The sequence below is a fragment of the Micropterus salmoides genome, unplaced genomic scaffold (genome assembly GCF_014851395.1).
Source record: "Micropterus salmoides isolate LMB-PRFRI ecotype aquatic unplaced genomic scaffold, ASM1485139v1 Ms_hic_scaffold_2, whole genome shotgun sequence".
In the NCBI taxonomy this organism is placed as follows: Eukaryota; Metazoa; Chordata; class Actinopteri; order Centrarchiformes; family Centrarchidae; genus Micropterus; species Micropterus salmoides.
This window is the reverse complement of record NW_024041150.1, coordinates 53,345,786-53,370,212: the sequence shown is the minus strand read 5'-3', so window position 1 is coordinate 53,370,212 and position 24,427 is coordinate 53,345,786. Positions and strand designations below refer to the sequence as shown.

At 40.4% G+C, this 24,427-nt stretch overlaps 1 long non-coding RNA gene and 1 pseudogene across 1 annotated transcript; one reads left to right on the top strand and one right to left on the bottom strand.

Annotated features, from left to right (window-relative positions):
• Window positions 1-24,385, bottom strand: part of LOC119912628 — a 337,535-nt pseudogene extending 313,150 nt beyond the window's left edge.
• Window positions 4,312-19,978, top strand: LOC119912819. The gene is made up of 3 exons (XR_005446270.1): window positions 4,312-4,494; window positions 4,635-4,701; window positions 19,672-19,978. It is a non-coding gene; the product is annotated as an uncharacterized LOC119912819 (long non-coding RNA).
• Window positions 24,386-24,427: the final 42 nt, after the last annotated feature.

Here is a 24,427-nt window from a genome sequence, read left to right as displayed (position 1 = left end):
TGTGATAATAACAAGCGCTTCATTAAAACTCTGCTCTGTGTGAAGCACACTCCCTCATACACATCAAATATGATCAGCTGGTTTCAGGAAACCAACTAACTAAACTTCATCTTCTGCCTGAAATCAAGGAGCCATGTTTCTAAACGGCCTTAGCGACAGTAACTAAGGGGCGGGGCGAGACGCCGTGACATCGCGAGAACACTCCGCGGGATCCCGCAGCGCTCCTGTATCTCAGCCTGAAGAGCTCCGAGACCAGAATCCAGACTCAGTCCAGGACAACACGGTCCACCAGTCACAGCGGAGACCTGCAGGACGATGGAGAACCAGAACCCGGACCGCAGGAGCCAAACAGCAGCCTCGTGCTCTGATAGCGCCGATGTTCAGGTCAGTGTTCATGACTTCATCACGAGACTAAAGACACGAGGAAGAGTCTCGAGGGTCCGTGTATCATCCGTTCATTCTGTTGTTAGAGATCAGAGCCTGAAAACCCGCTCCAGGGTTTGTGTTGACGTGGTTTGATTTCCAAAGTGTCTCCGTGGTTCCTGTTTTCATCTTCAAGATGGCGTTTCTCTTTTCTTTGTGCTGTGGGTTTTCCCGCGCGGCGCATGCGCGGTGCGGCCCGCGTTGTGTCGGGAGCGCGCAGAACAAACAATGATGGTGAAAATGAAGCAGAGTCATTATATTTGCTCGTGTGTTGGTGAGTTTCTCTCAGTGACAAACAGTCTGCCTGCATTATTGTTCTCTGAATGATCGTCGTGCAGGTTTCAGCTCTAAATAGTATCTGTGGAGACTCTTTGTAGAGATCAGAGTCAGTCTGGAGTTTAGTTTTCCTCCACTGCTGCTCAGCTTTTCAACACATCCTCTTCTGAAGTTTGTTCTGTGGGACTTTCCTCCACGGTGCCTTTTTCTCACCAGAGACTCTAACTGATGCAGTGACCCCTATTTTCATTAGACAGGGTTCAAGTTTTATCAAAAGTTTGCAGTGAGATAATGAGTGTTAGAGGAGGAGAGACTCAAATATTTCAACGTACTGTATATTGTACACATAACCCTACAGTAGGATGGCAGAACCTTCCCTACGCATGTATGCCAAGCTGTGAGAGAGAGAGAGAGCAGGCTACACATTTCAGACTATGAATGGTGTTTTGTGTTGTAGTTGCTGGCTACACATTTTAATGCCTTGATGACAGCAGGGGTTGGGGCTCCCACTGTGGATCAAGGACATTTTCAACATATAGTATTAATCATTTTTGTTCTAAACATTTCATAGTTCCTATTTTAATCATTTTGAGTTTTGGACTGACTACACAAGTATTGTGAAGGTGTCGAGGTGAAGTAATTTCCTCCACGGTAATATGTTGGGGCTGAACAGTTAGCTAACCTTAAACCTGACCTGTTCCTTAGGATTACAACGTTAGTCCAACATCGCAGAGCCTGCTAGCCACATTAGCCAAGTTAGCTAAGCTATGGAGGAACGTGAGCATGTCTACATGTCCTGCGGTCAAGCCTGCTCTTTTCTTTTTCTTTTTTGTGACAATGTTCCCAGCATCTGAAAACAGCCATGCCTCAGACGGGACAAAGATGTCATCTATGAGATAAAAGAAAATGAGGTTTATTAAGAAATTACATGTTATGTAAAACCAAATGTTTTTTTGAACATTATTGTTACTTCTCTCATTAATAAAAAAAACAGCCACATGAAGAAATGAAGTGCTACATGATGTCTCACACTCCTGTATTATATTATTTTACATCTTGGGAGGGTTGGCTCATCTGGACTAACATAGAAGAAAATGAAGAAATTCTCAAATGATCACATCTGTGCATCCAGTATGACCACTGATACCAGGACAATGTGAGCCTCACGGTTTCTGCACCACAGCCCATTATAAACCACATAATACATAAAGTTTACAAAGGCATTGGCTGGGGAGGATCATTAGATATGCATGCAAATATTACCAAAATGTCTTTTTGAAATGCAACAGAAACACAGTCGTACTGACTGAATTTCAGCTTGTGGTAAAACGGTGCAGCGTTTTTAATGGGCATTTAGCATGTGAAAGTACAAATTACACACTTGTGCGCACCGTGGGAAGCAATATCCAATAAGTTTATTTTTTTAATGCAAATTCGGAAAGTATTCATTATTGGTTACTTGTTACTTACAGTCTTGTTAAATATCACCATTAGCAGTAAAAACAAATGCATGTTTTCCACCAGGGCAGTAAAATGTGAAGTTTAGCTGCTGATCTGAGCTTTCCTGCTGTTACCGTTTTATTGCCAGTAATATTCATCAGCTGTTTGTCTCAGGACCAGCTACTAGCTAAAGCTCTCAAACAACCGTTTTCATTTGCATCGCTAAAGTCTGACAAACAGAACATGACAACAAAATACAGCGACCTCCACAGCAGGGGGCGCCCGCGGTTATGTAGATATAAATGTCTCATTCTAAGGTAATAAAAACATAACGGTTCATTATATGAGGTCTTTATAAACCACTGAAAACATAGTTATGGATCTTTATATTGCATTTCTGTCAATAGAGCATCAGAAATATTACTAACTGGACCTTTTTAATAGTAGTTGCATTCGCATTTGCATGCTCCATATTTCTCCAGAAGAATGAATGATTGTGTCAGGATATGATGACTGTAAAGACAAGTTAACGGCTAAATCTAATATCGTGGTGGCCGACAAAGCCAGGGAGGCTTGTTGGCATCGCATTAAGTAAATATGTAAATGATCTCTACAGTGTTCTTATTGTAGTTCAAATCTCTTATGTATTTTATGGACTCTTTTGTGTAATATGATGAAGATTTGAAGGTACAACCGCACATAAGGTCCATTGTAATAGGGGGGAAAAAGGAGCCAGCGGAGAATTTAATTTCCAAGATTAATCTACAAGTAAAAAACTTGAATATTCTCTGACATTATAGTCACACATTTATCATGCCCTATAAAGACTTTGCTGTGGATTGAGCGTATTCAGAAGACAACACAGTGATTTTTTTTGTGACTTTACTTTCAGGGAATTTGTTTCCTTGTAAATTTGACACTTTGATCTAGGATTTCTTTTCCCGGTTTATTAACCCCCACCCTGGCTCCCTATTTTTAGGACATGTAAAATAGTCAATTTAAATATGTGAATACACTTAGGATAATTAAGTGTACAGATGGGGTGCAGCCCACGAATACATGGTAACCTCGAGTTAATCACGAACAAAACCAGCTCGGAGCAGTTTATGTGAGTGAATTGCGGTGGCAACAAACCTCGGGTAACGCCTATCCAACTTTCGTAGTACGGGTTAATTGGGAAGTTACACCCGACGTCACGTAGTTACTCCTGAAGGAGGTCACTGGCCTCTGAAACTGGGGACGACAAAGACATGGCGGAGATGGGAGAGGAGCAGGTTCTATAACATACAGAATCTTACATTTATTGTAAATATTTGATTATTTAATTTCATGAGACAAAACTGAAGAAGTAAAAATTTCCAAAAAAATGGAAAAAATGTCCAAATTGGGCTCAAAGTGTCAGTATTCTGTGTGGCCACCATTATTTTCCAGCACTTTCTTAACCCTTTTGGGCGTGGAGTTCAGCAGAGCTTCACAGGTTCCCACTGGAGTCCTCTTCCACTCCTCTATGACAACATCACGGAGCTGGTGGATGTTGGAGACCTTGCGCTCCTCCACCTTCCGTTTGAGGCCCCACAGATGCTCAGTAGGGTTTAGATCTGGACTCGTATGTCTATTTCCCAACAAGACAAAAACTGCTGTATGGTCTTGGCCACCGTGCTGCTGCTCTGTTTCAGGGTCTTGGCAGTCTTCTTATAGCCTCGGCCATCTTTATGTAGAGCAGCCATTCTTTTTTTCAGATCCTCAGACTTCCTGCCATTAGGTGCCATGTTGAACTTCCAGTGACCAGTATGAGAGAGTGTGAGATCGATAACGCCAAATTTAACACACCTGCTCCCCATTCACACCTGAGACGCTAACAGGTCACATGACAGCGGGGAGGGGAAATGGCTAATTGGGCCCAATTTGGATACAAGCTAATTAAAAGCTTTGTATAATGTAATTACTGTCTAAATATTTTTATTTATTTTTATTTTATTTTGTGAATTTAATCGGATGCTTATTTATTTTATTTTCTCTCAAATATTGTTCACAAATCTGTCAATCTTTGTTAGTGAGCACTTCTCCTTTGCCGAGATAATCCATCCACCTCACAGGTGTGGCATATCAAGATGCTGATCAGACAGCATGGGTATTACACAGGTGTGCCTTAGGCTGGTCACAATAACAGGCCACTTGAAAATGTGTGTGTATATATGTGTATATTTAGATAGGTCGCTCCACCATTACTGTTTTTCTCTCTGTTGATATAGAGAAGGAGAGATGGACTCAAACATCACCGCTGTCAGCACTGTGACCAATCCTTCTCAAGATCTGGATATTTGAAGATTCATCAGAGATCAAGATCATGATTGTGTATGACTGAGTGTGATAGACAGTACATACTTAGTATGTGGTACAGTAGGTTAATGTGATTTCAATGATGTGCTCTAATGTCATTTATGATTTTTGATAGCTCGCTCTATATCTCACTGTTTTTCTTTCTGTTGATATAGAGGACAAGAAGAGAGGGACTCAAACGTCACAGCTGTCAGCACTGTGACAAATCCTTCAAAACATCAGGTGAGCTAAAAATCCACCGACGAGTTCACACTGGCGAGAAACTGTACGGCTGTGAACAGTGTGGGAAAACTTTCACTCGATCAGGTCACCTAAAAACCCACCAACGTGTTCACACTGGCGAGAAACTGTACGGCTGTGAACAGTGTGGGAAAACTTTCACTCAATTGTGTCACCTAAAAACCCACCATCGTGTTCACACTGGCGAGAAACTGTACGGCTGTGAACAGTGTGGGAAAACTTTCACTCAATTGTGTCACCTAAAAACCCACCAACGTGTTCACACTGGCGAGAAACTGTACGGCTGTGAACAGTGTGGGAAAACTTTCACTCGATCAGGTCACCTAAAAGAGCACCAACGAGTTCACACTGGAGAGAAACCGTACTGGTGTGAACAGTGTGGGAAAACTTTCACTCGATCAGATCACCTAAAAGTCCACCAACGAGTTCACACTGGAGAGAAACCGTACTGGTGTGAACAGTGTGGGAAAAGGTTCACTAAATCACATCACTTAAAAATCCACCACCGTGTTCACACTGGAGAGAGACCATACTGGTGTGAACAGTGTGGGAAAACTTTCACTCAATCAGCTCACCTAAAAACCCACCAACAAGTTCACACTGGAGAGAAACCGTACAGTTGTGGCCAATGTGGCAAATCTTATACCAACAGGAGACACCTTACAAGACACAAATCCATTCACAAAGCGTCAGTGTGACAGTTTTCACAGAGCCGAGCTAGCTGTTTCCTTCTGCCCTGAATACAACCACCTGTTATCATGTGACTGTGCTGGACTAACGTCATGTGATGACAGCTGAGGAAGTTTGATTTGGAAAGAGCTGGAAAGCAGTAGTCCAGAGGTTTTATCAGCCAACAACAAAATTAAATTGCAGTAGCCAGGTTTCAATTTTTATGGTACTGTAAGTAGAATTCACATAGTTTACAGAAAAATGTCAAGATTTGGACCTGAATCCATCAATAACACTACTAAATACTCATGCAGATTGGTAATCAGCTGAAATAAGAGCTTTGGGGGTTTAGTGACTCTTTAAGAAGGCCATGGGATGTGGTCAAAAGCTCCAACAAAGAGGTAGTATGTGATGTTCACTCATTTATCACAGATGTAGTAATAATAAGTGTGCTCCGATCGATCGGTCACCGATCGTAATCTGCCGATAATGGCTTTAACTAGTTTGATCAGTGGTCTCTAAAAAGGCAGATCACAAAAGTCGATCAGATGATGCAATACTTTCCGGACAAATTTTCAACGGCAGCTAAAATGGTTCCCTAAAACTCCTTTTCAGATAGGAAGCTATTGAAGCATCCAGTTAATCATTTATAAAGAGTTTAGCAACAATCAGACAAGCAGAGCAACAAGCAGGAGTGACCATTTCAAACTATCGCGGTCGTGCTTATCTCACACACATGCCGCCCGCTACCAGAGTTTAATTGTCTTGACCCACAGAGCATCAGGCAGAGAGAGACTGATCCTTCAGTGTGAGTTTCATGATGAAAAGAGAGGCGCCACTCAATCAGCTGACTGCCTCTCTCTGTCTCCGTTTTCGTTTTAAAACGGAGACCTTTTGCTACGTTTCCCCCTCCGTCCAGATGAAAATTGATGGGTAAAACTGATTCAGTCTTATCAGTCATGCAAAACAAAAACACGATGCTACAGAGTTTTATTTTTTGTATTTTTATTTAGATATTTTCTACTGTGTAAATAACACTTGTACTGTGCGTGTTGCCGTATTTACTTTGCTTTCTCACTTTGTAGGCTACTCTCGTTACTTTCAGTTCTATTTCGTTAACGGTCAATGCAAAAACGAATACCTGTGTGGTTCTTCGACTGTATTACTTTCTTCTTTCGCCAAATTTTCTGCAGCGGCAGAGTAGACCATCTGCTTCATGTTTACACCCCGGCCTGTGCATGCCCAGTGAACGACCACGCGTGCTTTCAGTCGTTTTAATATAAAAGGAGATCAACTCTGATACGCAGCTAAAACGCTGCTGTGGAGGGAGAAGATCTTATTCGCTATAAAACGGTTTAAAAAAACATAGTAGAGTGGATGTAGCATAACATTAAGCCACTCCTCTCTCTACTAATAAAAAAATCTAATAAAAACCTGCTGGCCGTATTGAAAGTGTTTGCTGCTCTCTCCTCTGGTAAAGCAGGTGGCAATAGGCCTGTAAAAGATGTGGACTGTGCTTCTTGCACAAGGATTTAATAATCTGATTACATCAATTTGATTTATAGATTTAATAACCCACTGAAATAATATTAGGCCTATACTAGTGGTAAACCATATGAAATTATAATGAATATAGTAACTATAAGTGGGCTAATATTAACAATATACTAACAGTATAATATGGAATTAACATTGTACTTTATTTAAATTTCCGTTACTTTCAAATCTCATTGATGACGTTATGCCTCCTCTGTAGCCCCCTCTCCCTCTCTCTGCTCCTCTCTCCCCCCTAAAGCCCACAGAGCCTAACTGAGTTTTCCAGAACAAAAACCAGCTACTTTATCATCGACTCAGGAGGCCTGAGCTCCTTTATCTCCTAAATATTTTGGCTACAGTTTGTAGTTTGTTGCAGTTTTTATAGTTGAAGTAAATTTATGCTGTTTGTTCTGTTTTTGTAGTTTATTCCACAGGAAAGCTGTATTTGTTAAGCTATAAGATGTTGGCAGTAAGCAGGCAAAGGCTGCTGTGGTTTAAGGAGGGAGTGGAATTTGTTGCCCATGTTTCCTGCCAATAAAACAAACAATTGTCATTTCATGATTCTTTTTTATCATCTGTTCATTTTAATAGTGTTTTTAGGACTAATTTAAAAAATATTCTGTATAATGCTACATGAATGAATGAATAAATCTTTATTGTCCCCCGAGATGGAAATTTTTCTTTGGCTCACCAAGACATGCAATACAAATGAACATTCAAACAACATCAAGCAGAGTAAAGGAAATTAACAAAAAGAACGATATAAAATATCATAAAATAAAAAAGAAGCTCAAACTGGCTAGAAAGAGGGTGAGTGCTGTCTGTGGTGATTTTTCTAGCCTTCTTTCTCATTCTGTCAGAATATATTTGAGTCTGATGTTTTTGAGGATGTCCTACTATTTTACTAGCCATTAACACTCTCCTGTTAATCTTGTTCTTAAGCTTGCAATTTAGATGACCAAACCAAGCAGATAGATGAAAGGTTAAAACACTTGTGTGATGTGTACTAGTTCAATAATCTGAGCACTAACACCCAGACGGAGAGATTAAGTCGTTGAGAACATTTCTTAAAAATATAATCTGTATTATCTATAAAACTCAGATGTTTGTCAAGAACCGTGCCTAAATACTCCCACAGTTTCAACTACTTGACGTCTTCTTTATTGCAAAAGTTTAGCTCGTTTGTCTTTGCCACATTGATTTCTAGCTCGCTATCTTTGCACCATGTTTCAAGGGCCTTTACATGTGCTAAATAAGAGGCCTCACCAGAGGGGTCAGTTTTTTGTAAGAGTCCTACTAAGGCCATATCATCTGCATATTTTATCAGCTTAAAGGTACTATTATTTATGGAAAATTCATTTGTGAATAGAGAAAAAAGCACAGGGGAAAGAACGCTGCCTTGTGATAGTATGCACTCCTGACAAAAAGCCATTTACACAAACCCTCTGAGGGCGACAGGAAAGGAAGTCTCTGATCCAGAGAACCAAGGCCTTATCTATCTTAATGTTGGCTAGTCTTTGCTTCTCACTCAGAGGTGATAGCTACAGGTCGGAAATCTTCAGGCCTGGATGCACCAGGCTTTTTAGGTATGGGCCTTACTAAAGAAAATGTCCTAGACGAGGGTACACCTGCAACCAGAAGGAAGTTAAAAAGCCTTGAAAAGACACCTTTTAATTGTGGGGCACAGTCTTTAAGTAAGCGGGCTTTCAGGCCATCTGGGCCGGTGGCCTTATTCGGTTTTATTCTATTAAGCCTTTTAACAACAGATCTTCTGTCATAAATATTGGTGAGCCTACAGATGTCATCACATTCATTCTTATCATCCACAGCATCAAACCTACAGAAGAACATCTACAAGACTTTGACTGCAAACTACAGTACTGTCACCCTTATTGCAACTTTTTCCCATTAAGATGTTTAAGCCCTCCCAAGTTTTATATTCCCGCTGAAGAATTTACTCTACTTTGTTTTTATATTCAATTTTTTCCTTAATGATGTTCCCCCCATAGTTTCTTTCATTAAGGCAAGTTTTTTGGTCTACACACTGCTTTATATGTGTCTCAGAGATATTTCCGTAGCAGCGGTCAAGGGTCCGATTTAACCGTGTAGGACAGTCAACATATTGATGAACAGTGGGCAGATGTGTAGACAAGTTACATGAGTTAAAGTCCCCAAGGACAAAGACAGGCTGATCAGCAGAGCGGGCGAGTGCATCATTATAACTCTCTGTTATTTTTTCCCCCGCTGCTGCATCATTCGGTCCGGGCACATACACGAAAATAATAGTAATTTGACCGAAATCTCGCGGGAGGCAGAATGGTTTCATAATTCGGTGTGCACACCTGCTCCCGAACGCAATATTGTGTAGCCCAACGATTGTCGACAAATAAACACAACCCCCCTCCGACTGATTTGCGTGAGCTACACTCATTTCTGTCTGCTCTTATGTCTGCCGGCCAGAGTTGCATTTTTTTATATCCAGGATGTATTTAATAATCAATTAAACATGTTAACAGTATAACAGTGGATTTGTTGTAACACTGATATATTTACATTTATTCATTTAGCTGAGGCTTTTATCCAAAGCGTCTTAGAATTGCTATTTATGTCAGAGGTCGATGCCTCTGGAGCAACTAGGAGTTAAGTGTCTCGCTCAGGGACACAATGGTCTCTCACACCAAAGGTATGCGTCTTATCCACGTCAGCTAAATGAATAAATGTCAAATGTCAATGACCAGCTGTCCTTTTCAGACCATGTTGCTGCTGTCGCTCGGTCGTGCCGCTTTGCTCTATACAACATAAGGAAAATCAGGCCCTCCCTCACTCAGCACGCCACCCAGCTTCTGGTAAAGGCCATGGTTATCTCTCGCATCAACTATTGCAATGCCCTCCTAGTAGGTCTTCCAGCTTGTGCGGTGAAACCCTTACAAATGGTTCAGAACGCAGCAGCGCGTCTGGTTTTTGATCAGCCCAAAAGGATTCATGTCGCTCCATTACTCAGTGACCTCCACTGGCTCCCCGGGGCCTCCAGAATCAGATGCCCAACGGTTCTCTAACGTTAATGCTTTTGGGTATGAGCAAGTTTGCAGCTTGATGTTAAAGTTAAATGTTGCCATGAAAGTGACTATTTGTTTTTCACATGTGTACCACAGGGTCTATCAGGTACATATGCATATCACAACAACAGACCCACATAACGTTACCAGTGAACATCAAGAGCAGAAGACAGCTTAATAAGCAGCGCTAACGTTAGCGTTACAGTAGTTCCACTAAAGTAACTCACCACATCCCACCGACCACTGTGGTGTTTTGATGGGCTTCAGGCTTAATGCTAACGTGGCCCCCATTGATCATGAGCTACACTCAGAGATCTGAGACTTTCTCTATGTACAAAAAAGGCCTCTTAAAAGGAAGTTATCCTTGCCTCTGCCGCCTAGTGCTTGCTCTTGGTGGGAATTGTTGGTTCTCTGGAAATATCATCACAAAGAGTACAGTCTAGACCTGCTCTATGTGAAAAGCGCTAATTGAAATGAATTAAAGTGTGGTAAAAATGCTAGCATGGTTATCCTTGAGTGAATTGGGGGCTTGTCAAGGCAGGGACATAGCACAACTATTTTTCAATTTCTCAATCAAACTGCCATGCAGTATAGGCCTACACACTCACAGCCTACTAACCTTGACTCTGTTCATCCACCGTTATATGCGGACTGCAGTGGTGGAATGACAAATAGAGGCAAATAGTTACCTTTCACTCCACTGAGGAGTTAAAATGAGCTCCACCGCAAACATTTACAGCAGTAACATGCAACATACACATTAATGCAGCAGGAATATTGATCCAGAAACATTAGATAGTGCTATGAAACACTAACCGGACACTTTTACTGACTATTTTTACTGTTCATACTTACGTTACTAATAATATTTTTAACTCAAGTAAGGTTTTGAATGCAGGGCTTGCAGTATTTTCACAGTGTGGTAGTTAGGGCTGGGGAGATTCGTCGACGTAATAGATTACGTAAATACGGTGTGGGATTCACCTGGACAATTTCCAGCTACAAGACCGCGCTTTCGACCATCTAAAGTTTGGAGTATTTCAGACAGACACTCAACAACATGCTGCTCCGTGAACTGGAAACCATGAATACTTGAAACGAAAGTATCCCGCAGCACTTTGTCTAGACGGCAGCACTGCAAATCCACGTAGTCCGTTAAAATGTTTATTGCCTTCATGTTAAAAGTAATTTCTCTCCCGCTGCTGTCATGGTAACGTTACATGCATGTCATCTAATGTTCGGCCGTTTCATATTTTCTGTTTATTTAACGGCCACGTATGAGCAACAAAACAGCTGAAACTGACAGTACAGGTGTTCACAGAAATACATTTGATTATCATACTGCATTACTCAATATTGAAATTAATCCATGTCAGGAACATTTAAAGTTTTAAGTAAAGCAGCCTAATTAATGTCTGTTGTTATTATCATATCAGTGACGCGGAAATTTGATTGATTTTAAGATTTGCTGCTATTTTCATTATTCTAATGATTGAATAAAATTAAGATTGATTGATTAGACATGTTTTTGATATTTATTTTGGATAAATTGGTATGTTAATCGAGTAAAAGGCAACTTTTCTTTAAAATAAACAAAATTAGTCGTTAGATTAATCGACTTGAAAAATAATCTATGTACAGCCCTAGTGGTAGTAGTACTTTTACTGAAGTAGTCTAAATTAAGTGAATACTTCTGCCACCACTCTACAGAAACAGCTGACCAGAACACATTGATGAGAGGGGGAAAACAATACGTTCTGTGTCTATGATTATAAAGACTTTTCAATAAAACAACCAAAAATTTATTTTACACAACTATCACAGTAAAATGCCAGATAGGGCCTAATGTAGCAGAAACATCAGATATAATAATGAAAAACTGACGGGAACATTTTACTGCATTATGAGTTCATACCAAAAGTAGTACAATTGTTACTCAACTAGGTTTTCAAACACCTTAACGCTGTCAGAAATACCCACATAAACAATTTTTTTCTGTTTGTGAAAATGCTATAAAAAGGGTCATTTAGGATGTTTACACGTTTAGACCTGAACCAGATCAAAAACCACTACGTCTAGGACCCTCAAATAGGCTTAAGAGTCTTTTAAACAACCCCGCACACAGAACGTTCTCTTAACTTTGCTCTTACCTGCCGAATGGGCATAAGACCATCCAGTCCACGAGCTAAATGTAGGCTATACATAAACATCAGATTTGATGGGAATATAATGCAAAACTATATGCTTGACCAATAAAAATAGCTACTTTGTGTGTGAGTAAAATGAAGAGACGCACGATTAAAGTTCATAACTAATTTAATATCAAACTGGATTTATTAGGATTCCCATTAGCTGAGGCAAAAAACACATGGGGTCCACACAAAACACATAAGAATAAAGAATGACACACAACACAATCAATTCACAGATTAACATACTACAAGAACATACACAGCCAATGTACAAAACAATGTACAAAACAACACATTTCAAAACAACAAATTTTCAAGGAATACAAATATAAAAGAATGTATGATAGGCTCTATTTACTAATATAAGCAGACATGAAATATTCCTTTACTTGTTTTTTAAAACAATATTATTTTGAGTTTTAACAATATGACCTGGAATAGAGTTCCATTCAACCACAGCTCTATGCTGCCTTGTTTCTCTGTTTCTGGGCTTTTGGTTTCGTTTCTGAATTTTAGTCCTGTCGTCTGTTCTGTTTAGTTCTCTGTGAGTTTATTTATTCATCAGTTAGGTATCTGTTATATTGTCTGTTGTGTTTCAGTCCTGTCTGGCTATGGTCTTGTGTTGTTGATCTTTCAGTCTGTGTTTCCTGTGATGTATCTTAGGTTGAGCCCTGCATTTTAGTTCTGTGCCTTAGTTCATGTCTTTGTATTTACGCCTAGTTATGTGTTTGCGTTATTTTGGGTTTTGTCTGCTCTTGGTTCTGTTTAATCTGTGTTGGTGTTAGTTTGTGATCGTCTGCTTGCGTCTAGATTACTTTGTTGTTTTTATTATTCGGATCTGTTACTACATACGTGTCTTGCATTTGGGTCTACCAACACCATCAATTCCTGACAAGGCTGCAAAACAAAACAATATTTGTAGTTCATTCGCAGTATGTTGGTTGTGGTACCAATCAGTGTCATTTATAAAACTGGATTTTATTTAATCCGGCGCCCTCACAGACCTGATGGGATGACGGTGAACACGTCACAGTATCTATGATTGTTGGTCTGAGGTTACGCCAACTGATTTTTGGTGGAAAGTGTGTATTTTCTTCTGAAGAAATTAAGAAATAAAGACGATACAAAAAACAGTTGTCTTTGTGATATTTATTAAAGTAAGAATAACAGAGTGATTCAGCTGAAGGGCAGAGCTCATACACCAGAGGGCTGTTAGAGAGTCTGACCCAGAGAAACAGAGAAGACATTTAATACTAGAGAATAATTGTGGAGTCCAACAGAAAAGCCTTTCTCAGCCTTGAGCCACAGTGGAAACTCCTTTCTCACAGGAAAGCATGAAACAAAACAATCTCACAGAAGGTCATTATATCAAAACACTGGTACACTTAGTGGAAATTATAACATCACATAAGATGAGCAAAGAACATAAAGTAATGACATAGAGGATTATTAAAAGTACATACAGGTAAAATCTTTTGTTTCCATTACAGTTCCCCTTTGGCCGTCCCATGGTCACATTAAGTTTATACCAAACTGTCAGTTCATCAATGAATGCTCTCATCTTACTGTTTAAGCAGACACATCATTAGCAGACAAAAGAAATTAGCTTTAGCCGTTTTTGGAGACTGATATATTTACATTATATTTATAAAATACATTAACGACAAAGACACATTAACTATTGCAAACAGTACAAAACAACAAGCAGAGCAGATGGGTTGGTGCAAGAGCCATGTTGAGAGCTTCAGTCTGTATCAAAGAGAATCTTATTGAAGATGAAACATTTCAAACTTGAGCTGACACGTCTTCACCTCAGCTGGAGCCAACTGGAGTGAATCTGCGTCTCTTTGCTTCGACTAGATTTGCTTTCAGTCTGAACAAATTAATGACGAAATCTTGACACTACGTCAAACTATTGAATTCTTTTATAGTACTATAAGGCAAGGCAAGTTTATTTGTATAGCACATTTCAACAACTAGGCCATTTAAAGTGCTTTACTTAAAACATAAAAGCAACATGGCAACATTTGATTTAATTAAAGGAGACCTGTTACGCTTTTCAACATTTTATGACTTATCTACAATGTTATAATGTTGGATGTTCATGTTAAAATGGTCAAAGTTTCAAAAAAATAGGTTAAAGTATTTAAAAGAAATCCCTGTGAGCAGAAACCTCAGATTTCCTCCTGTTTTGAACGGTTCTTTCTACCAACAGCTCCGTTCTACGTAATACAGAGCCAGACGGAGCTGGTGTTCATATCAACGGCACGGCAAAGCTCAGTCTGCCTGTTCCGCCCAGCAGCAACAACAACAGCAGCCTGGTAACATGCTTCAGGTCTTGGCCAATTAGAAGACAGTGGCCTAATAATATAATAGGTCTCCTTTAAAGGCAGAGGTAAAAAGAAGTCTTCAGTCTTGATTTAAAAGAACTAAGTTTCAGCAGACTTGCTTCCAGATATACGGAGCATAAAAACGTTTAGTTTTGTCTGGGACAGGTTTCTGCTTTCCGTCCCAGACGACTTGAGAGGTCTGGATGGTTCATAACAAAGCAGAAGATCAGAAATGTATTTTGGCCCTAAACCATTTAGTGCTTTATTAACCAACAGCAGGATTTTGAAATCAATTCTTTGACATACAGGAAGTCAATGTAAAGACCTCAGAACTGGAGTAATGGGATCCACCTTTTTGGTCTTAGTGAAGACTCGAGCAGCAGCGTTCTGAATCAGCTGCCTGATGGATTTTTAGGGAGCCTGTAAAGACACCGTTACAGTAGTTGAGTCGACTGAAGATAAAAGTTTTTCCAGGTCCTGCTGAGACAAAAGTCCTTTAATCCTTGATATATTCTTCAGGTGATAGTAGGCCGACTTGTCTTAATGTAACCACTTAAATTCAGGTCTGAGTTCTTGACCACACCAACATTTCTGGCTTGGTTTGTGGTTCTTAACATTACCAATTGAAGCTGAGCACTGACTTCAGTTTTATCTTTGTTAAAATTTTAGGACATGCAATTGTTAATTTGTTTAATACAGCTCCTCAGCACTTGTACGGGGTGATATGGTTATGTAAATTATTTGTGCGTCATCTGCCTAGTTATGGTAACATTTTGTTGTTTTACATAATCTGAGCGAGTGGAACCATGTAGACGTTAACAGAAGAGGCCCTAGAATGGAGCCTTGGGGAACTCCACAAGTAATTTTTTATGTCAGATGTGTGATTACCTATAGACAAATTATAAAATGCAGTGACTTCCCTCTACTGGTTGTAACCTGGCTACTGCAGTTTAATTTTTTAATTTTGCTATTGGCTTTCCAAATCAAACTTCCTCAGCTGTCATCACATGACGTTAGTCTAGCACAGTCACATGATAACAGGGTTGTATTCAGGGCAGGAGGAAACAGCTAGCTCGGCTCTGTGAAAACTGTCACAGTGATGATTCGTTAATGTATTTGTGTCTTCTAAGGGTTCTCCTTGGTTGGTATAAGATTTGCCACATTGGCCAGAGCTGTACGGTTTCTCTTCAATGTGAACACATTGGTGGATTTTTAAGTCATCTGATGTAGTGAAAGTTTGTTGACACTGTTCACACCAGTACGGTTTCTCTCCAGTGTGAACATGTTGGTGCTTTTTTAGGGCACCTGATTGAGTGAAAGTTTTTCCACACTGTTCACACCAGTGAGGTTTCTCTCCAGTGTGAATACGCCTGTGGATTTTAAGGTGAGTTGATGCAGTGAAGGTTTTTCCACACTGTTCACACCTGTATGGTTTCTCTCCAGTGTGAACACGTTGATGGATATTTAGTGCACTTGATTGAGTGAAAGTTTTTCCACACTGTTCACACCAGTGCGGCTTCTCTCCAGTGTGAACACGTTGATGGAGTTTTAGGTGACCTGAAGTAGTGAAAGTTTTTCCACACTGTTCACACCAGTACGGTTTCTCGTCCGTGTGAACACGTTGGTGGATTTTTAGGGAATCTGATCTATTGAAAGTTTTTCCACACTGTTCACACCAGTACGGTTTCTGGTCAGTGTGAACACGTTGGTGGATTTTTAGGTGACCTGATGTAGTATAAGCTTTCCCACAGTTGTCACAGCTGTACAGTTTCTCTCCAGTGTGAACCCGTTTGTGGACTCTTAGGGCACCTGAGGTAGTGAAAGTTTTCCCACACTGGTCACAGCTGGACAGTTTCTCTCCAGTGTGAACTCTCTGATGAATCTTCAAATATTCAGACGTTGTGAAGGATTTGTCACAGTACTGACAGCGGGGACGTTCGAGTCCATCTCTTCTTCTCCTTCTCTATATCAACAGAGAGAAACACAGTAAGTGAAAGGTCATGGTCGATAACATCTAAATCTAAAACAATAAATGACAGAGCACATCTTTGAAATCACATACTAACGTACTGTACCACATAGCGAGTATGTACTGTCTATTAGATACTCAGTCATACACACTCACTATGTACTGCATACTCAAGAAATTATCAGTATGCCATTACTATATATGCCCGGCTGTTCACAGTGAAGTACTCAAGAAAATTGTGTAAGGTAAAACTAAAAAATTACATGCGAGAATGTGTGTAAATGCAGACAGCTGAGCCCTTTTTAGAAAATCCCTGAGCTCTGAGTTGACTGAGCCTGAGGTGGGAAACTGAATTTCTGGTTCAGGCGTGCGTGGGAATGAAAAAAAACATCATCAATGGAGCTCTGATACAATGATTCACCATGGCAACGAGTAAATAAAGGGAGAACCAACACGGACCCTGATTGGACTAAATACCGGCGGCTACCTGATTATGAAAATGGGTAAGGATCAAATATAAAGACACAGTTTACCCATGAATCTGTGATTGTGAAGTCACAGTCACACCCAGGAGGTTAGCCTATTATTATTTTTTTTTTTTTCGCAATGGAAAGTGTGTCTATGGGTTCAAACGGACTGTGAAGTCTCATTTAAAACAAAATATTAAGAATAGACTATATACAGCCAATAATGAAAAACTCAATTTAAACTACATTTAGGCCCATTTGTTTCAGTTGCACCATGTTATGGCAGAAAATTCTGTCCTGTAATCTTTTAATATTATTATTATTATTATGTCTTATAGATCTATGTGTATTGTGTTTTTATCCTTACCCTTTCTTCTTCTATACTCCTCATCTTAGTCCGACCACATTTACTAGGATTTAGATCAGAGCTGTGAGATTGTTTTGGTGTTTTCCCCCCTCTTGTTCCCGCTCCTCTCCTGGAATGATCATTCAAGGCTGTTCTGTGTTCCCCAAAACATAAACTAAGACTGTGTAAAGGACTATACATCCCTTTGCCCAAGCTATACATGCTTTTAGTAATTCTCCGTTTATTCTTTTTTATTAATAAATTCTTCAAAGACAACGGTCAATTATTAGCTTAATCCCTCACCAGCAAGATATAATTTCCACAACAATATGGCACCCCAGATGTATGAGGGACCAAAAACATAATATAAATAAATGCAGAAATAAATTTAAATTAAATATTTTTGTAATTAAAAAAGGCTATTTCTGTATTTATACAATTCTACATTTCTTTATCTATCTCTGCAGCTGGTTGTATCTCTCTCTCTATATCTATATCTCTCTCTATATCTCTCTCTATATCTATATCTCTATCTATCTATCTATATCTATCTCTATCTATCTCTATCTCTCTCTTAATGTTAGCTCCAATGTGCCATTAAATGGATGAAAAAAAGTAAAAAGCCTTAACTTAATCCAACCTGCTAAACTACATTTCAATTAAAAACTTAACCAAACTCGCTGGACCCAAATATTGCCACGGACCCAGTACAGACTAGAGAGAGTAGACAAAGAGCAGTGTCAGAGTAAAGCGAGGACTGAGTCTGAATCCACTCCCAGATTACCGTCACCAGTTGTGAAATTGTTGACTGAAAAATATTAAACATTAACGGGACAATTTGATAAGTGGGTTGAAATAGATTTAGATTTTAAGCTTTAGTCTAAAACAATTGAACCAGCTGAAGACATGTTTGGAGAGAAAGGAGAGCAGAAATGCAATAGAGTGTGCAGCCCTGTCCAGAGGAAAGAAAAGAAAACAAACTGCAGTTCAGATGGGTAGGCTACACAAAAATCATGGTTCGGTTTATTTCCGGTACAGTAAGGGGAAAACTTTTAACAAACTTCCAAATTACACATAATACATTTTTTTAAATAAAAAGAATTACGAAATAAAATACTGCTGCAAACTACTACCAAGTTCTCCACTAAATAAAGTATTCTCAAAACAATACCACATACAGCTAATAAAATACAATAAATATATATTGTAATGGACTGGATGACCAGTTAGTGTTAAGGAAGGAAGGAAAGGCTGTTCATCGCATGCACTGTGTTTTCCGATGTTCCAGGATGTCAGTGAACGCGTTTTGCCGGTCCGTGAATGTGTGATATGTTTAGAAGCCTGTCAATTATTGTTCCTTGTATGTATGGCGTTGGCACTGGCCATGCTGCTCATGTTGCTAGTTAGCGTGCTGCTTGTGTAGCGCCGCAAGGCAGAGATTTGCCCCGCCCCTTAATATGTCTGTGTGGAAACAAAACGAGCCTAATATATGACGTTAAGATTGCATTTGGTGCACCGTTCACAAATACATTACATTTACTCATTTAGCTGACGCTTTTATCCAAAACGACTTACAATTGCTGTCCATGTCAGAGGTCGCACGCCTCTGGAGCAACGAGGGGTTAAGTGTCTTGCTCAGGGACACAGTGGTGGACACCCTTAGTAGGCTATATGAAGACAAGAATTAAGGACGAGGAAAGCTCAGAACTGAAAATTAGAATAGATGAAGCTGGACTTTCATGAGATCAGCATTACAATAAGATAAAATGTTCCTTTCTTAAATCACCACCATTATCATCATATGTCACTCCAGGCAGACGGAAGGACAATGCACAGTCCAGAATTACCACTGGACTAAGTTCTGCCCGCATGATGCAGGACAGCAGCTGAACAGCAAGACCAGACCGAATCATCCTAGTCCGCATTACCATCACGAGATGCAATGAGACCCTAAAAGTTCTGAGTTTGATTAGTCCAGAAACTGCTGCTGAAGTAAAGAGGAGTTGTATTTCACAGCATGTCACATCATGGAAGACAGACCGCACGACAGAGCCTGTTTAACATACAGAAGATCAAAAGAAAATGATTGATCTCACAGATAAAGTAAAAATCATAAACACAATCAAACTAAAATGGATACCATATTAGGATCTTAGCTGACTGACGAGTTCCCAGTGGTTTGGCCCGAGAACCCGGGACAGCAAGGGTCATGACGTACATTGACACACATTGCTGTGGTTCTGAGTACCTGTTCCAGTAACATCTTGAATGAGAGTTTATAGCTATAGGTTTCACAAACTCAAGTTTGAGTTGAAGATTCTAAAATGGTCTCAACTAAACAAGAAGCGCTTGAAAGTATTAAACACGTTTTGAATTCACTGTTACAGGCTGGAGTCACCATCCCCTCTGATGACTCGCCTGCCCGCTGCCACAGCTTTCTATTAAAGGAAAATTGGTGGGGAGGGCCAACCAACAGAGCACAGAGCGGTAGAGTCCATCACAAGAAGCATGCTGAGAAGACCACTGTTGGCTAAAGCGGTTAGCTTTGGCCTCACACAAGGCTAATCTGTCTCAATTGCAACAGACAGGATGAACCTGGCAATGAATAGCAATGTTGTATCACCTGCTGCGTTTAATCCAGGTTGCTAATAAAACGGCTATAAGGAATTCTGTAACTGTAACCTGTTTTTCACTTACAGAGCACAACCATGTGATGTGCAATGCAGTTAATGACAGATTAAACAACTGTAAGTCAACACACCACCAGACTCTCAAACCAGTGTGACGTTATAACTAAATAAAACTGTTACATGATCAACAATAAACCTCTTTCCAGCCAACGGTAATAATTAAATGACGGCAGCCAGTAAATGATTACGTTAAATCAACCACCACAAGTTTGGCAAGTAAACAAACGCTCGTTCATCTTTTCATAACGAACGACAATCGGAGTTAACCTCCGATTCGCTGTCCTCTCTCACGTGCGGCCGTGCGCGGCAGATGTTACATAGGCAGGTTATAGGTAACAGAGGGAAGGAATAATAGCAAGCTCTTCAAAGTTTCCTAAAAAATAAACATTGTCCGCAGTCCCGCACTTCGAGTCTCAAGTCACTGTGTGTGCGACTTAAGTCGGACTTGAGTCCCCATCTCTGCACCACAGTAGCGACAGACGTCAAATTTGAATGTTTTCACCAAGTGAAACTCATTCAAAGGTTCACGGCTGGTCAGCCTGTGGGTCACTTCCCTGATGTGTGCTCACACACTTCAGACTGCACCACAGTAACAACACAGACCGCCACACTGCCAAGCCTAGAGCTGACGTGCTATCACACCAAGTCCATGCCATCCCTGACCTGCACTGGTCCTGTGGGAGTGGCTGGCTGCAGAAGGATGGAGAGGTGTGTGTGTGTGTGTTTTTCAAGTTGATTAATCTAACGACTAATTTTGTTTATTCTAAAGAAAGAAACGTTGCCTATTACTCGATTAACATACCAATTTATCCAAAATATCAAACACATGTCTAATCAATATCTATATTTTATTCAATCATCCTGGTGAAGCACATTAGAATAATGACAATAGCAGCAAATCTTTAAATGAATCAAATTTCCATGTCACTGATGTGTTGTGATAATAACAATAACAGACATTAATTGGGCTGCTTTACTTAAAACTTTAAATGTTTCGGGGGACTTCCGGTTGCACGCTCAAGCACGGCTGCTTGAAAACTGTCTCTCCCGGCAAATAGATTAAATGGCCCTAAACTTCGACGAGGAACGAGGTCCACAGGATGACATAGAATAAATCGGGATGTGATGAAAGACAGTCAGAACAAGACCAAAACTCCAGAGAACTCCACTGAAACTAGTCCTTTTAGGCTGATGAGGAGACTTTAATGTGCAAATAAAATGCACCTCAGAAGGGAGGAGGTTTCTCATTTTTTTATATTAATGTCAAACGCTGTAAAATGAAGATAGTTGATTAATCTATCGATTATTGAAACGAATAAATCGACTATTCGGATTATGAATCGCAAAATGACACAATGCCTCTCATTTAGCTATTAGCCTTTAAATTAATCCTGAGGTCGTTTTAGGCATGTGCTAATTAACAGAGAATAAAATAAATACTGCTTTCAAAGATGCATCTTTTAATGAACGTTTCTGCTGCAGCAACAGAAAGTTACACTGAAATCACGTCCTGATCTGCTGTTTAGTGACGGAGCTGCTTTCACGCCAGTACTGCAACACCCCGGGACAAACTGACCCTGTATATAAAGAAAGGAATAACGTCATGCATTTCATTTGCTGAATTTACAAGAGGAGATCAATAATAACAATCTTGTTGTAGACACGTTTCACAACAAATATAGTTTCCCCTAACTTTGTTTTGGGCAGATTAGCCGCCACCTCACGCACAGACAGGAGAACTGTTTTCTTCTTCAGAAAGTATGAAATTGTCCGGTGTTGCTTATCTTGCGCACTCTGCAGCAACACGTTCTCCAGCTGGAAACGTCGCCACGAGCGACGCGTTTATGATTGTAAAGTCAGGGCACTGGAATGTGAACGCAGCCGTTGTGTGTCATAATTATGTGCTACTCACAGCACCATTACTGTAACAATCAACTGACCAACTGTATGAAAACGTTTCAGCTCATAACGTGAAGTAACACGGCTTTAACATGAAGCTAGCTCGCTAACTACCATACCTTATAAAATTCGTTGCCAACGATTTTTGTCGACTACGTCGTTTAGTTGTTGCACCCCTACTCATATTAACAGGGTTTTAGGGGGTGATGCCCCAAACATGCAGTGCCATAAATGTCTAATCACTGTGGAGCGACAGAACCAACCAAATCTAAAGACTGTAGTTCCTCCAGTAGATCTTTGGGTGTCGTTTGCTTATTATTTGCTCTAGCTTTTCCAACTACTTGTTCAGAGATATGGTGATAATAATGTAAAGCCCCAATTTGATGTGAAATTACATATTTTTCATTGGAAAATGTGAAACCCCCAACAGCTCCCCAGCCCACTTACCAAGACTAGTACGACCACCACCAAAACATTCAGCCAAAGCTCAGGTAGTGTTGGGGTTTTATATTCAGACACTACGTGCACACATAAAAATTTCAAACAGCATATATTGAGCTGCCTGGTTGTTTTTAAATGAATTATAGGATTAGAATTGAATATTTTAAATACAACTAAATGTTGTTTCTAGAGCAGCAACATTACAATAGCAAAGTCGCATTATAAAGTCACAATACTGAGTGACGTACAGAAAGAATACCATCACTCTGCATCAGTCCCTCCTTCCTTCTCCTCTTCCTCCTCTCTGCTGTTATCACCTGCCCGCAGGTAACGTCACCTGGTCGAAGGATGAGCGGCTGCTTTGTCTCAGCCAGCAACGGAGTTTTTGCCAAATTACAGACAGCTTTCTATTTAGCTTGTTTTTAACATTTGTCAGCTGTGCTTGTATAAAACATACAGGATAACACTGGGTTTCGTGTGATCATTAGAATATTTGTTTTCTTATCCATCGCATGCATTTCAAGTTCAGATCTGACTCTCGAGACATAACGTTACATTATAGGACCCGCTAGTCTCGATAAGCTCGGACCTTATGTTGTAGCTTTATTCATTATTCGGCTCTGACAGAGTCATGTGGATGTGTGACTGCAGTGAATGAATAAATAAGCAGTACAGAGCAGATGAGCCGGACAGGACGTCAGAAACAGAAACGGCAAAGAGAATCCGGTCGATTTTCAAAATAAAATACCTTGCACTGACTCCCGAATTTGTACATCAACAATAAAAACAAACTATTTAGCCTTCTTAACCACAGTAGAAGCACAAAAATCAAGGACAACTTACCAAATCAACTAAATTTAAACAATTCAGCAAACCGTAACGCGGCGCACACGCAGTCCAGGGTAATGGCCTTGTTTGTATTAGAACTAAGGGTAGATGGAGGAGGTGTTGGGGTGGGTGTCTATGAGGGGCCCAGTTCGGAAAATGTTGTCCCCCTATCCATAATTAATGCTGGCCTGCATGTACAGAACTGTTTACTGAGCTAACTAGCTAATGACAGAGCCTACAGAGATCTAACACTAATACAGGTCACTGCATCAGTTAGAGTCTCTGGTGAGAAAAAGGCACCGTGGAGGAAAGTCCCACAGAACAAACTTCAGAAGAGGATGTGTTGAAAAGCTGAGCAGCAGTGGAGGAAAACTAAACTCCAGACTGACTCTGATCTCTACAAAGAGTCTCCACAGATACTATTTAGAGCTGAAACCTGCACGACGATCATTCAGAGAACAATAATGCAGGCAGACTGTTTGTCACTGAGAGAAACTCACCAACACACGAGCAAATATAATGACTCTGCTTCATTTTCACCATCATTGTTTGTTCTGCGCGCTCCCGACACAACACGGGCCGCACCGCGCATGCGCCGCGCGGGAAAACCCACAGACAAAGAAAAAAAGAAACGCCATCTTGAAGAGAGGAAACTGAAATGTTTTCTTTCAGCTTCCTCTCTTCAAGATGAAAACAGGAACACGGAGACACTTTGGAATCAAACCACGTCAACACAAACCCTGGAGCGGGTTTTCAGGCTCTGATCTCTAACAACAGAATGAACGGATGATACACGGACCCTCGAGACTCTTCCTCGTGTCTTTAGTCTCGTGATGAAGTCATGAACACTGACCTGAACATCGGCGCTATCAGAGCACGAGGCTGCTGTTTGGCTCCTGTGGTCCGGGTTCTGGTTCTCCATCGTCCTGCAGGTCTCCGCTGTGACTGGTGGACCGTGTTGTCCTGGACTGAGTCTGGATTCTGGTCTCGGAGCTCTTCAGGCTGAGATACAGGAGCGCTGCGGGATCCCGCGGAGTGTTCTCGCCACGTCACGGCGTCTCGCCCCGCCCACCTTAGTTACTGTCGCTAGGGCCGTTTAGAAACATGGCTCAATCCAACTGTCCCCCCAAACCTTAAACCCTGAACCCTCACAGACTTGACTGACGTCACTTGATAAGTGATTGTTTTATGATTTTGCCTGATTATTTAAAGTCTTGCAGTCTCTCGCTCTACAGAGTGGACGAGACGTAAATGTCAATCTACATTTGTCAACAATCAATGCATT